Here is a 12,779-nt window from a genome sequence, read left to right as displayed (position 1 = left end):
TTTAATATCTCTCAACCTCAATAGACTCAATTCTTTAATTAAAAAAAACCCACAGGCTAACAGAATGGATACATAAACAAGATCCAACATTTTGCTACATATAAGAAATACACCTTCATAATAAAGATAGTTACTACCTCAGAGAAAAACACTCAAAACAAGTCTTCCAAGCAAATGGTCTGAAGAAACAAGATGGAGTTGTCATTCTAATATCCAATAATATAGACTTTCAATCAAAAGTTATCAAATGAGATGGGGAAGGACATTTCATATTCATTAAAGGAAAAATCCACCATGAGGAAGTCTCAATTCTGGACATATATGCCCCAAATGCAAGAGCACCCCACATTCATAAAAGAAACTTTACTAAAGCTCAAAACACACATTGAACCTCACACAATAATGGTGAGAGACTTCACACCCAACTCTCAGCAATGGACACACAATCTAAACAGAGACACAGTGAAACTAACAGAAAGTATGTACCAAATGGATTTAACAGATATGTACAGAACATTTTACTCAAAACAAGAGAATACACCTTCTCAGCACCTCATGGAACCTGCTCCAAAATTGACCATATAATCAGACATAAAACAATCCTCAACAGATACAAGAAGAATGGAGTAATTCTATGCATCCTATCAGATCACCACAGACTAAAGCTAGACTTCAATTACAACAAAAACAACAGAAAGCCCATATAGTCATGGAAACTGAACAACTCTCTGCTCAGCGATAATGATAGTCAAACTCCAGGCTGAAATCAACCAGTTAGAAACAAAGAGAATAAAACAAAGAATCAACAAAACCAAAACCTGGTTCTTTCAGAAAATCAACAAGATAAATAAACCCTTAGCCAAACTAACTAAAGGGCACAGAGACAGTATCCAAATTAACAAAATCAGAAATGAAAAGAGAGACATAACAACAGAAACTGAGGAAATTCAAAAGAAAAAATTCATCAGAACCTACTACAAAAGCCTATACTCTACAAAACTGGAAAATCTAGAGGAAATGGATGACGTTCTAGACAGATACCACATACCAAAGTTAAATTAAGATCAGGAAAACTATGTAAACAGTTCCCTAACACCTAAGGAAATAGAAACAGTCATCTAAAACCTCCCAAACAAAAACCTAAAAGCCCATGGCCAGAAGGCTTTAGTGCAGAATTCTACCAGACCTTCAAAGAATAGCTAATACCAATAATCTTCAAACTATTCCACAAAATAGAAACCCAAGGAAAACTACCTAATTCATTCCATGAAGCTACAAACTCTGATACCACACAAAGAACAAAGAAAGAGAACTTCAGACCAATGTCCCTTATAAATAACGATGCAAAAGCACTCAATAAAATTCTCACAAACTGAATCCAAGAACACATCAAAACCATCATTCACCATGATCAAGCAGGCTTTATCCCATGAAAGCAGAGATGGTTCAATATATGAAAATCCATCAACATAATACACTATATAAACAAACTCAAGGAAAAACCCACATGATCATCTCATTAGATGCTGAAAAGGCCTCCAACAAAATACAACACCCTTTAATGTTAAAAGTCTTGAAGAGATCAGGAATTCATAGCACATACCTAACATAATAAAAGAAATATATAGCAAACCAACAGCCAACATCAAACTAAATTGAGAGAAACTAGAAGCAATCCCACTAAAATCTGAGACAAGACAAGGTTACAAACTCTCTCTTTATCTATTCAATATAGTACTCGAAGTTCTAGCTAGAGCAAGTAGACAACAAAAGGAGATCGAGGAGATACAAATTAGAAAGGAAGATGTCAACGTGTAGTGGTAATTTAGTTAACCTGCTCCAAGATCCCGACGGGATGCTCAAACACTGGAACTGCCCATAAAACTCTCTGGATTCTCAAATTAAACACACACACACACACACACACACACACACACACACACACACGTGCCAGTTAATTTTGATATGGCTTGGCAACCTCAATGGCTGGGCACTCCTAATCCTCCCCACAGCTAGCCTATATTTCCCTCTGGTACTTGTGGCTTAACACCTTCTAGTTCTGTTTTATCTTTGCTGCCCTGTTACCTTCTGGGCAGCTCCCTCCATAGGACCACTTTCCCCTTCCATTTACATTTTAGATGATTTTTCTTCTGTATTTCCTAAACCCAATCCCTCTGCCTCTGAGTCATGGCAAATCTGCCTCCTCTCCTTCCTACATGTCCCAAGCCCAGGAATTCTAAAAGTCTTGCTCTGTCTGCCCTGCCCAGCCATTGGCTACTGGCATCTTTATTTACCAACTGGAACCAATGGAGGTAGGGTCCCTCGGTGTCTTAAGTGCAGACACTCCTGTAAGCAGTTTTAGAGACTAAAATTAACATTATAACACAAGCAGCATTAAGCCAAATCCACTTCATCAAAGATGATATGATAGCATACATAAGTGACCCCCAAAATTCCACCAGAGAACTACTACACAGTCAGTACGACAAATTGGCAACCTACAGATTGAGGGAAAAAAACTTCACTAACCCCACATCCAATAGAGAGCTAATATCCAAAATATTTAAAGAACTCAATAATTTAACCTCCAAAAAAACCAAATAACCCAATTAAAATTGGGGTACAGAGCTAAACAGGGAATTTACAACAGAAGAATCTCAAATAGCAGAGAAGTCCCTAAAGAAATGTTCAAACACCTTAGTCATCAGAAAAATGCAAATAAAAACAACCCTGAGATTCCACCTCATACCAATCAGAGATCAAAAACTCAAGTGACAGCACATGCTGGCAAAGATGTGGAAAAAGAACACTCCTCCATTGCTAGTGGGATTGTAAACTGGTACAACCACTCTGGAAATTAATTTGGAGGTTCCTCAGAAAATTAGAAACAGATCTACCTAAAGACACAGCTTGGGTATATACTCAAAAGACTTCCCACCATACTACAAAGATACTTGCTCCACCATGTTCATAGCAGCCTTATTTGTAATTGCCAGAAGCTGGAGACAACCCAGATGTCTCTCAACCAAAGAATGGATACAGAAAATGTGGTTCGTTTACACAATGGAATACTATTCAGCTATTAAAAATGAAGACATCATGAATTTTGCAGGCAAATGAGTGGAACTAGAAAATATCATCCTGAGTGAGGTAACTCAGACCCAAAGGGGCATTCATGGTATGATAAGTGGATATTAGCCAAAAAGTACAGAATACCTAGGGTACAATCTACAGACCATAAGAAGTCTAACAAGCAGAAGGCCCAAGTGAGAATGCTTCAACCCCACTTAGAACAGGGAAGGAAATAATCATGGGAAGCAGAGGGAGAGAGAGACCTGGATGGAAGAGGGGAGGGAGAGGGGAAAAGTGGAACAGGATCAGATATGGGGGAGGGGGAGACAAGAGAGAAGCCTAGAGGGCCAATAGACTGAATAGAAATAAGAAGCCAATACCCTATAGTCCAACAGTCTTGCTTCTATCACCATAACCTCTAAAAATCTCCTTCAATGACATGTACAGAAGACATTTTTTGCAGCCTTGTTTGTTTTTCAGGGGGAGAAAGTCAAGGAATCCCAAGTTTCCATCTGAGAAATGCTTTTTTATATGAAGGAATTGTTTACCTCAGTTAAAAGACATGAGGAAGATATGTACACATCCTGTTCAGCCACAAATCAAGTGGCTGGATGTAAATTAGGTCATCCTCATTCCAATATGTAAATTGAAGCTTTACATAAATTAAGAATAATGTCAATATAACATAAAGGTTATATTCACTCATATGTCATTTTCCCCAGGTTAATGGTGAAGCAATAAAGACCACATTTTCTTACAAGCAAAGAAAATTTCTTGTCAGCTGTGAAGCTCTTAATGAAGATGCTGAGAATTCTGTCTCAGCACGGTTAGTACATGCAGGAGATGGTTTATAGTGGCTTAAACATTGCTATGCATTCCATAGCGCTAAGCTATATTGTGATGCTGCAAGTGCTGATGAAGACGCTGCCAAGAATTTCTGTGTTAACACAAAATTGTATCGATGACTGGAGAAGCTACACTCACAATGAGATTTTTACGTTTCCATGAGCCCAGCCCCTGTTGTAAATGATAACCCTAGAAGAAATGTTTCTCAAAGGTCATAGGGCCTCTAAACTGCAGGCCAGAAGAGGGGGACTAATTGTGAGGCTGGTGAAAGGCTCTGAGAAGCCTTTGCTGTGCTAATAATGTCACTGGATTTTTGCTGTTCATGTTAGCCCTCTGGTGTGTTCCTGCATAGGTTTTGAATGGTCTGCCTCTAATTATCTATGGGCCTAATTATCTCACAATCCCTGTTATTTTTAGTGCACAAATCATGCAGAACATGAAGATTTTTTTTTTAGGAATGCATATGTTACACTATAGCAAAAGAAATGTGTTTTTAAAAAGACAGAGCTCAAAAACAAGTTTGAAGATAAAAAGCAAGGTCTCAAAAAGCTGTTAAAATAGTATCTCGTGCTTTTAAGATTCAAAACAATGTTATATAGCATATGTAAGTATGTTTTTGCTTTATTTGAATAACATTTTATTTATTATTTGACAGTTTCATATATGTCACAATGAATTTTGATCGCATCCACCTCCCCCACCATCCTAACTCTTCCTACCCTCACCAACTACAAGTGTGCTTTCCTGAATCCATATCTTTACCCATGTAAGTATATTTATCTGTTTTGTTTTTAAGTACTGAGAACAATGAATAATTCATCTCAAATACCCGTATCATCAGTCTGCTAAGGAGAAAAATATCAGACAAATCCAAAATGAAAGATTTTCTACAAAACAGCCAACCAGGATTTCTCAATATTGTCAAGGTCATGAAAAACAAGGAAAGAATGAGAAGCAGTCACAGACCAAAGGAGACTTAAAAAGACACAGCGAGCAGATGTGCTGGAGTGTCCTGGGTTACATCATTAAACAAGAAATAAACATTGATATAAAACCTGTAGAGATTCAAGGAGAGACTGGAATTTAGTCACTAGTAATCCACCAATGGTGTTTTGTAGTTTTGACAAATGTACCATGACCGAGTGAGATGTTAATATTGAATGAAGGGCATATGAGAATTCTTTGTATTGTGTTTTCAACATATCTATAAATTCATAAAGTATTCTAAAAATATTAATAAAAGATTTTATACACACACACACAAGCAAAACCTATGTAAGAAGGGCAGGATAGAAATGGGATTTCATTATCATGCTTACATCTAAGACAGGAGATAAAACTTTCTTTGAATTATATGAGCATTGTTTTTAAATATACCTATGTATATATGCTATAAATTTCCAATTCTTGATAAGACTGTTTCCCAAAACAAGAAAAAAATTTTAAAAAGTGGTAATATTTTAACAACAACGTTAGAAGACTGTAAGTTCATATGACTCCCCAGACACTAGAGGGCAAGCATGAATGTTGAGGTTTGCAAGGCTTTCCAGAATACTTTTCTCTTTGTCCTTCGAGATGTGAACCAGTAAGAAAAGTCAGAACCATGGAGTTGAAAATACCGATTTTAAAGCTGAAGGAGACTGGTTTGGCAAAAATGGCTCGGCACTGATCCCGAGATGCAGACAGATTTAATCACCCACCCCAGGTCATGCTGTACCAGACAGGTGCCCTGTCTCGGGGGCAGAGTATTCACTGCCAAGGTCATCATCATGTGGCTAAGAACAGATCCAAACATATGCTATCAGCAGGCTAGAGCAAGATCCTCAACACACACACACACACACACACACACACACACACACACACACTACAAAGGAAGAAAAAAGGGGATACTGAGGTTTTTTTATCATAAAGTCATCAATAGGACGTCACTCTTTCGAGTAACCTGCTGAACCCTCTCCAGTACAAAAGCCATAATGTGCAGCATCTGCTTCTTTCTACACTGTAAATATTCCCACTTGAGCAGATTTTAAACCACCAATGTTGTGCCAGAGTGAAGAGGTGGCCACCCTGAAAGGAGGAACACATGTAGAGAGGCATGGCTGGGAACCTCTCTTTGACCAGGCTCCTTCCATAAAGGAATATGGTGTAACTATTTCACCTAAAAAAAGCTCTACTTTTTGTTGTTTTGATGCACCAATCCTGATCAATAACCCTAGAATGATCATATATACAGCTAACAGCAGTACACCTTGATAAATTCTCCAACAACAGATATGAGGATGGCCTGGTTACACCTGCCACCCCACCCATCACCCAAGACTCCATTGATCTGGCTAGTGAGGCCAGAGTCTTCTTCCTTCCTCATTGCTCTTTGTGTATTCCTCCTGAAGTTGAGCTATGCTCAGTCAAAAGAGAAGGACTTCTTCTACAGAGAGGACCATATTTCACTCAAAGGTCTATGAGTAGCTGAACTCCTGTTAGATCCTCCAAACAAGTTCTCAAGGGCTATAAATCCTCCATGAATGTTGGAATTCAATTCAGCTATTGTCCCAATAGATTAATTAAGACTACGCCATAACTAAACCTAAAATTCATTCCCTGTTATGCTCACAATCCAAATTCACCTGAGTCATAATCCCTAATGTAGCCCCATTTAAGTTCAACAGTGAAATCAAACAACAATATCAATAACCGAAGTTGACAACATATAGATGCCCTAACTCTAAGTACTAAATCTCTTTATTATTAAATTTCTAAAATGAGATTAAACTCCAAATATTAAATTCCCTCATAAGTAAAATTCAAATGAATTAAAGTTTAAAGTCAAATGTCCTTACCCTTCGGAGAAAAAAAAGACTCCAAATTTACCACCCCCTACCCTCCCCACCCCGTCTTCACTTCCAATCTTACTTGTCTCAATGATGGAGTTGTAATTGCATTGTTGTATTGTTGTAAAGCCAGATCACTCCAGCATCCACAGTTTGGGTATTTACACAAAGGAGGGTGTGGCTCCTTCAAGTCTAATGGGGTCAGATAAGCCCTGCCTTTAAAGAGTTCCCAGAATTTAATGAAACACATAAGAGTGTCGCAGCATCCATTCTGCACCTACAAAAACACAGAGAGCAAGCTCGTATTACAGCTACTAAATGAAATCTTTCAGACAAAATCATCTCTCCAAAGCCCAGGACTCCATGTTGCCACTGGCAATAACAAACACCACAGTGTCTGCAAGAATGAGAACAGTTAAAGAGAAGCCTGGGTTTTGTCTTAGCAAGATGCCAGTGAATTGATATTAGCCGCCCTGGGTTTATAATCTCATCTAGGACAATCTCTTGAGAGATTAATGTAATCTCTTAAGGCATTAAGCCTACACATTTATCCTGTGTGAAGGGAATCTGCCCAGGCATCCTCTGAGAATAACATGAGGGATATTGTCACCTACCAAACGGTTTACACATCTGCCATGTTGCCAGTTGTCACTATCTCTCTTTCTTACCTGATGTGTCTTTCTTCTCCTTTCTGCATAATCAAAAGCTCCTGATTCCCATCTGTCTCTTTGAGCCTTTGTTTCTAACACCCCTGAGGTCTCTCATCTAGTGACACAGACTAGGTGGTACATTTATAGCAGGGATGATTGGTTCTGGACCCAGAGGCTGTTGCTGCAGCCCTCTACTGAAAAATTGTTCAGGCCAGTGAACCATGCCTGGGAAAAGTCTCTCCCAGACTCTCACAACTGTTTCATCTTGATAATCACGCTAAGCAGATTTCTGAACTGAATCTGCTGTTGATCCATCTTCAGCTTAGCCCTGTGTGGCCAAATATGTCTGTAAGGAATGACCTCGTCAGCTTCTGAATGATTCAGGTCACCTTTGAGCAGCAATTCCTCCCAAATCATTGTCTTAATGTAATTGACAAAGCCAGAACCAGCTTCAGAAGGAATCATTTGATTTAAATAAAAATAAAATAAGATAAAATGCCATTACTATTGAAACATGACATCAATGATCAGGCTCCTAACAAAAAACTGACTTGACACAAGTTCTAGCCCCAATAGTGTTCATTAGCAGAGGCGGTTCAGATACAGCACTTGTTTTCTGAACATGAGCTACTTCATTGTCATTGGTAAGGAACCAGGGTAATAATAGAAACTGCATCTCGTTTCTCATGGCCACTTAGTATATGCTCTGCCACCAAGTACCAGCAGTTAGCACAGAGTACACAACAAGGAGACATCTGACATGTAAGAATTAATGCCTAATATTTCCTCCTCTCATCCCATCTGGCTACATGCTCCATCTTAGAAGGATTTACCATAGTGTCTTCTATCATCACTATCATCACGTGTGTTTGGTTTGCTTTGCTTTAGTGGGACTCCAGACCTGGAGTCTTGCTCATGCTAGGCTCAAGCACTCCACCAATGAGATCATCCCAAGTCTGTGTTCCCTCCCATCTTGGTGCACTTGCCAAATCTCCATCACTCCATCTTTCTCTATACAATCTACTAAAGCGGGTTTTTTAAAAGCTAAGTTTCCTTTTAAAGGTAAAAATCCAGTATTTGGTGTGTCATAACTTAATTTATTCATAATCTTTACAACAACATACCCAGTGAGAGTTTAGAACTACATAAATTTTAAGTGGTATGCCCTAAAACATATTTTCCCATAATACCTTCCATGTTTTGTATGCTTTTGAGGAATGGGAAGAGATTACCTCATAACAAGTGATGCTATGCAGGAAATTTTGACATTTGAAAATTTTTCACAGAGAGATTTCAAATCCAACAAGATCATTCATGTGATATTTTCTGTCTATTATGGCACTATTGATTTTCCACATGTATACAATGCATTTTGATCATAACCACCCACACCTCCCCACTCCAACTTCCCGTTAACCTTCTTCCCAAAAAAATTGTTTCTCTTTTAACTTCATGTCTTCTTTATACACACACAGAGAGAGAGAGAGAGAGAGAGAGAGAGAGAGAGAGAGAGAGATCCCCAAAATGATTCTCCCTCTTCCAGAAACTATCAATAAGCCAATGTCTCCATAGATAAGGATGGGGTCTTATTAGCCTCTACCCAGTCCATGCTGGAAGTTTGATTGACTGGGTCTTGTGCAGGCCATCACAGCTGATGTGGGTTTATGGATGCAATTGAAAGACATTTCACAGCTCTCTTCCCACATCTCCTGGCTTCTACATTCTCTCTCTCTCTCTCTCTCTCTCTCTCTCTCTCTCTCTCTCTCTCTGGATTTGTTTGTTTGGTTTGGTTTGGTTTTTTGTTTTGTTTTTGTTTTAAGGCATTTATCGCCATGGTGGAAAGTGGATGAGTAAAGCTGTACCTCGCTTCTCAGGGCAGGCCTGAGGTTAAATACCTTTTACAGGGAGGAGTGTCTGGGAAGGAAATTTTATTGGCTAAGTTCTCCAGGCCTTTAGGTACCTCATTAAAATGGAGATCTGTCTCTCTCTTAAGAATTGAGTTTCCTTAGAGCTAACAGGAACATTCTTAAGACTGTTGAAAATTACACCATCAAAAGATCATTTTTTTAAAAATGGAGATCTGTCTTGAGGCTACATGACCCCAGGTCACATCCTCTACCTGTGGAGGGGCTTGGGGCATTGCCCTTACATGAATGATGGCCACAAATCTATGGAGGGCTGTGGGGAGCTGTAGCTATGTGACAGGTGCCGGGTGCCCAGGAGTGGGACGATATGCCTTCCGTCCCTTCAGGGTCACCAGGGTTCCTAGCCTTTCTACATTCTTTCTGTCCCCCTTTTTTGTGAGTCTTCTGGGGATGATATAGTTGTCCTGTTTGGTACTGAACAATCACAGCCATTTATCATTAACAGTTTAGCCAATTAGAAGTGTCTATGCTAACCACTGCCCAATGAAAAAAGGCTAGTTTTTCTAGCCAAAATTGAGATCAGCACAGAACTATGTAAATAAAAATATTTAGAAGAAACTTTAACAACATGACCACATAGCAAACAACAATATTATGCTCCCACCCAGGGCCTATGACCTCCCCAGCCATGGGCCTTTTACCAGCTTTACGTTATCAGGAGTGAGTTCTGTCCTATGAAGCAGGCCTCAGATTCAGTCAGAAAGTAGTTGTTTATCCATTATCAGCCATGCCACCACTGCCCCAGTGGCACATCTTAGCCCAGAAGTCAATATTGTAGCATGTTGGGCCTAGCACTGAGTACGATCTTTTCTCCCCCAGCAGCCTGCACAGTACCCTGTACCAAAGACTTGAGCAAGATTCTGACCTAGAGACAGAAGCAAAGGAGACACACAGAAACAGAAATGACTAACATGAACATTGGGTAAAGTTTGAATTGTCCTCCAGGAGTTTTCTATGTGTCAGATACTGTCACCACACATAAGTATGCACATGCATACACATATTGATGTTGACTATGAAGCACAGAGCAACTCTGCTGCTCGTTTCTGTGGAAGCCCTCAAATGCATTCAATACTCACATCCCTTTCTGCTTTGGCTTCCTAGACTATCGTACTGGATAAGCTTAAAAAACTGTATTACCCAGATCTTTGGATCCTAATGAGAAAGACCCACTTCTCCCTGGGGCCCTGCGCCAGGGCTAAGCACTGTTAAAATTTGCAAAATTACTATTAGTGGTAATGATACATTCTTTACATTCTTGCTACGAGCACTCCTTCTAGTATTTCTTTTCCTATAAATAAGCACAGACATTGAGGGATGGACAACTGGACCTGCTATTTAGCAGCTGTTGGACAATTCTCTCAATGCCCTGCCTGCCTTGAGCAAAAGGACTATTAGTCAGCCAGCCAGATTATCCGTATGCCAGCATCAGCCATTTTGAACACTCCGTGGATGCCTGGAGAAAATGATGCAAAGATTACAGCTGTTCTTCCCTAACTCCTGAAAGCACCGTCAGCTGGGTTGTTTGGAATCATTTGCTCCAGGCTTTTTGCTATTACATCTTCTAAATGACCTTGTAGTCGTTTCCATGTAGGCCAGGAGGATACCTTCCCCTTGGTGGCTGGAAGAGAAATGGCTGTGGCTTGCTTAACTAAGGAAGTAAAGCTGTGACTGGCATACAACTCAAACTACCGTAGCTGAGATTGATCCTGAGAAGCAATGCTATAAATAGCTAGGATTGGCCTTTAAAAAAAAAAAAAAAAAAAAAAGGCCATAACTGGTCCAAGCATTCCTCCTCAAAGTCTGCTTGGTGTGCTTGTTTGGTTGGCCTGGAAATTCTCCTATGCCAACTTCTCTCATTTTGTAACACTAGAGCCAATAGAAATCTTTTCTCTAGTGGTCTTGTCTTGCATACTCTTACAAGAGTAAACTGTGCTAGCAACTTGAAACAAACAAAGCACCAAAGAAAGCAGAGTGATGATGGTGTCAGTGGAGCTAAACAGCCAGAGGACCTGTGCATGCAGCAAGACAGCTGGCTACAGGACACCTGCAAAGGGAGCACTCCACACCTGCAGTGGGAGCACTCGACACCTGAAAGGGAAATATCTCAAAACCTGCAAAGGGAGCACTCGACACCTGCAAAGGGAAGCAGCTCAACACCTGCAAATGGAGCACCTCAACACCTGCAAATGGAGCATCTCAACACCTGGCGAACAGCCAAAGTAGGAAGAGGAAGGTTAGTTTAAAAAAAAATACAATAAGAGGAAGAAGAGCTGAAGATGAAGGATAAAAGGCTGTAAGGACGAAAAAAAGAGAGACTGCAGGCCCTGGTCAGGAGAAGAGGGCTTATTGAGGGCTGTTCGGGGTTGAGGAGCAATGGAGTCAGAATTGGGCCCAAGAGCTGTGGCACTGGCTGTTGTCAAGGGCTGAAGGAATCTTCTACCTAAGCCAGACTGGGAGCCACAACCCCAGCTGTACTCAAGGGCTGGAAAATCCTGCCCACCAAGGCCCCCATCTGCCTACTGCCCCCACTGGCTACACTGAAGCACCATAGGAAAGGACAATTGCCAGAGACTTGTCCTGGAAGAGCTTCTCCTGGCCCACCCAGTATTGCTCCTCAGGTATCTCCCAACCTCTAACCAAGTAAGCCTGACAGACTGCCCAGATAGCAGAAGGACTTTCACAAGAAGCTGACTGGTAATGCTAAGACTAGATTTGATTTTAGTCAACTAGAAACGCTCATAGATTTTCAAAGTGATCTCTAGATCCTCAGGGTCCACAGGAATTGAGTCGCTTAAGGACATGTGTGCTCTTGGGCCATCTTAAAAGTTGTTCCTCCTTAACTCCTACTTCACAATAACTGGTCTCACCATTCTACACAAAACAAGCATACTAAACCCTATGTAGCTCCCAGACTGAAACTTTTAGAAAATACAGCAGTCTCCAAATGGATCAAATGCAACTGTAATGGAGTGTCTAGTGAGTTCCTAGAATGACTCTTTACAGTAATACGTTACTCTTTATTTTAATTTTTTAACATGGGTCCCACCATATATAGCCCAGGATAGCCTTACATTTGTGATCCTCCTGCTTTGGCAGCCTAGTGCTGGGATTAGAGTTATGCACCACCTCAGCCAGTTGTTAATACATGCTTCTGACTTATGTACCTTACACATTTTCCAAAGAAATATCAGGCTTCTTTCTTAAAATCAAGAACATGACTCCCCTTGTGCCCCTCACTTGGTCCTTTTGGATGGAGCAGACATCTAGCTGGTGTGCTTGCTCACTTGAATATGCTGTATCCTGAACCATCCTAGAGGAACCACTGCACTCAGAGCAAAACCAAACAGGTGAAGGGACTAAACAAAACCATCCAGAATCTAAAAATGTAAGTAGAAACAATAAAGAAATCTCAAAGGGACAGTACCCTGGAGACAGAAAACCTAGAAAAAAGA

This window comes from Arvicanthis niloticus, chromosome 16 (genome assembly GCF_011762505.2).
Source record: "Arvicanthis niloticus isolate mArvNil1 chromosome 16, mArvNil1.pat.X, whole genome shotgun sequence".
NCBI lineage: Eukaryota > Metazoa > Chordata > Mammalia > Rodentia > Muridae > Arvicanthis > Arvicanthis niloticus.
This window is presented reverse-complemented; position numbering follows the sequence as displayed.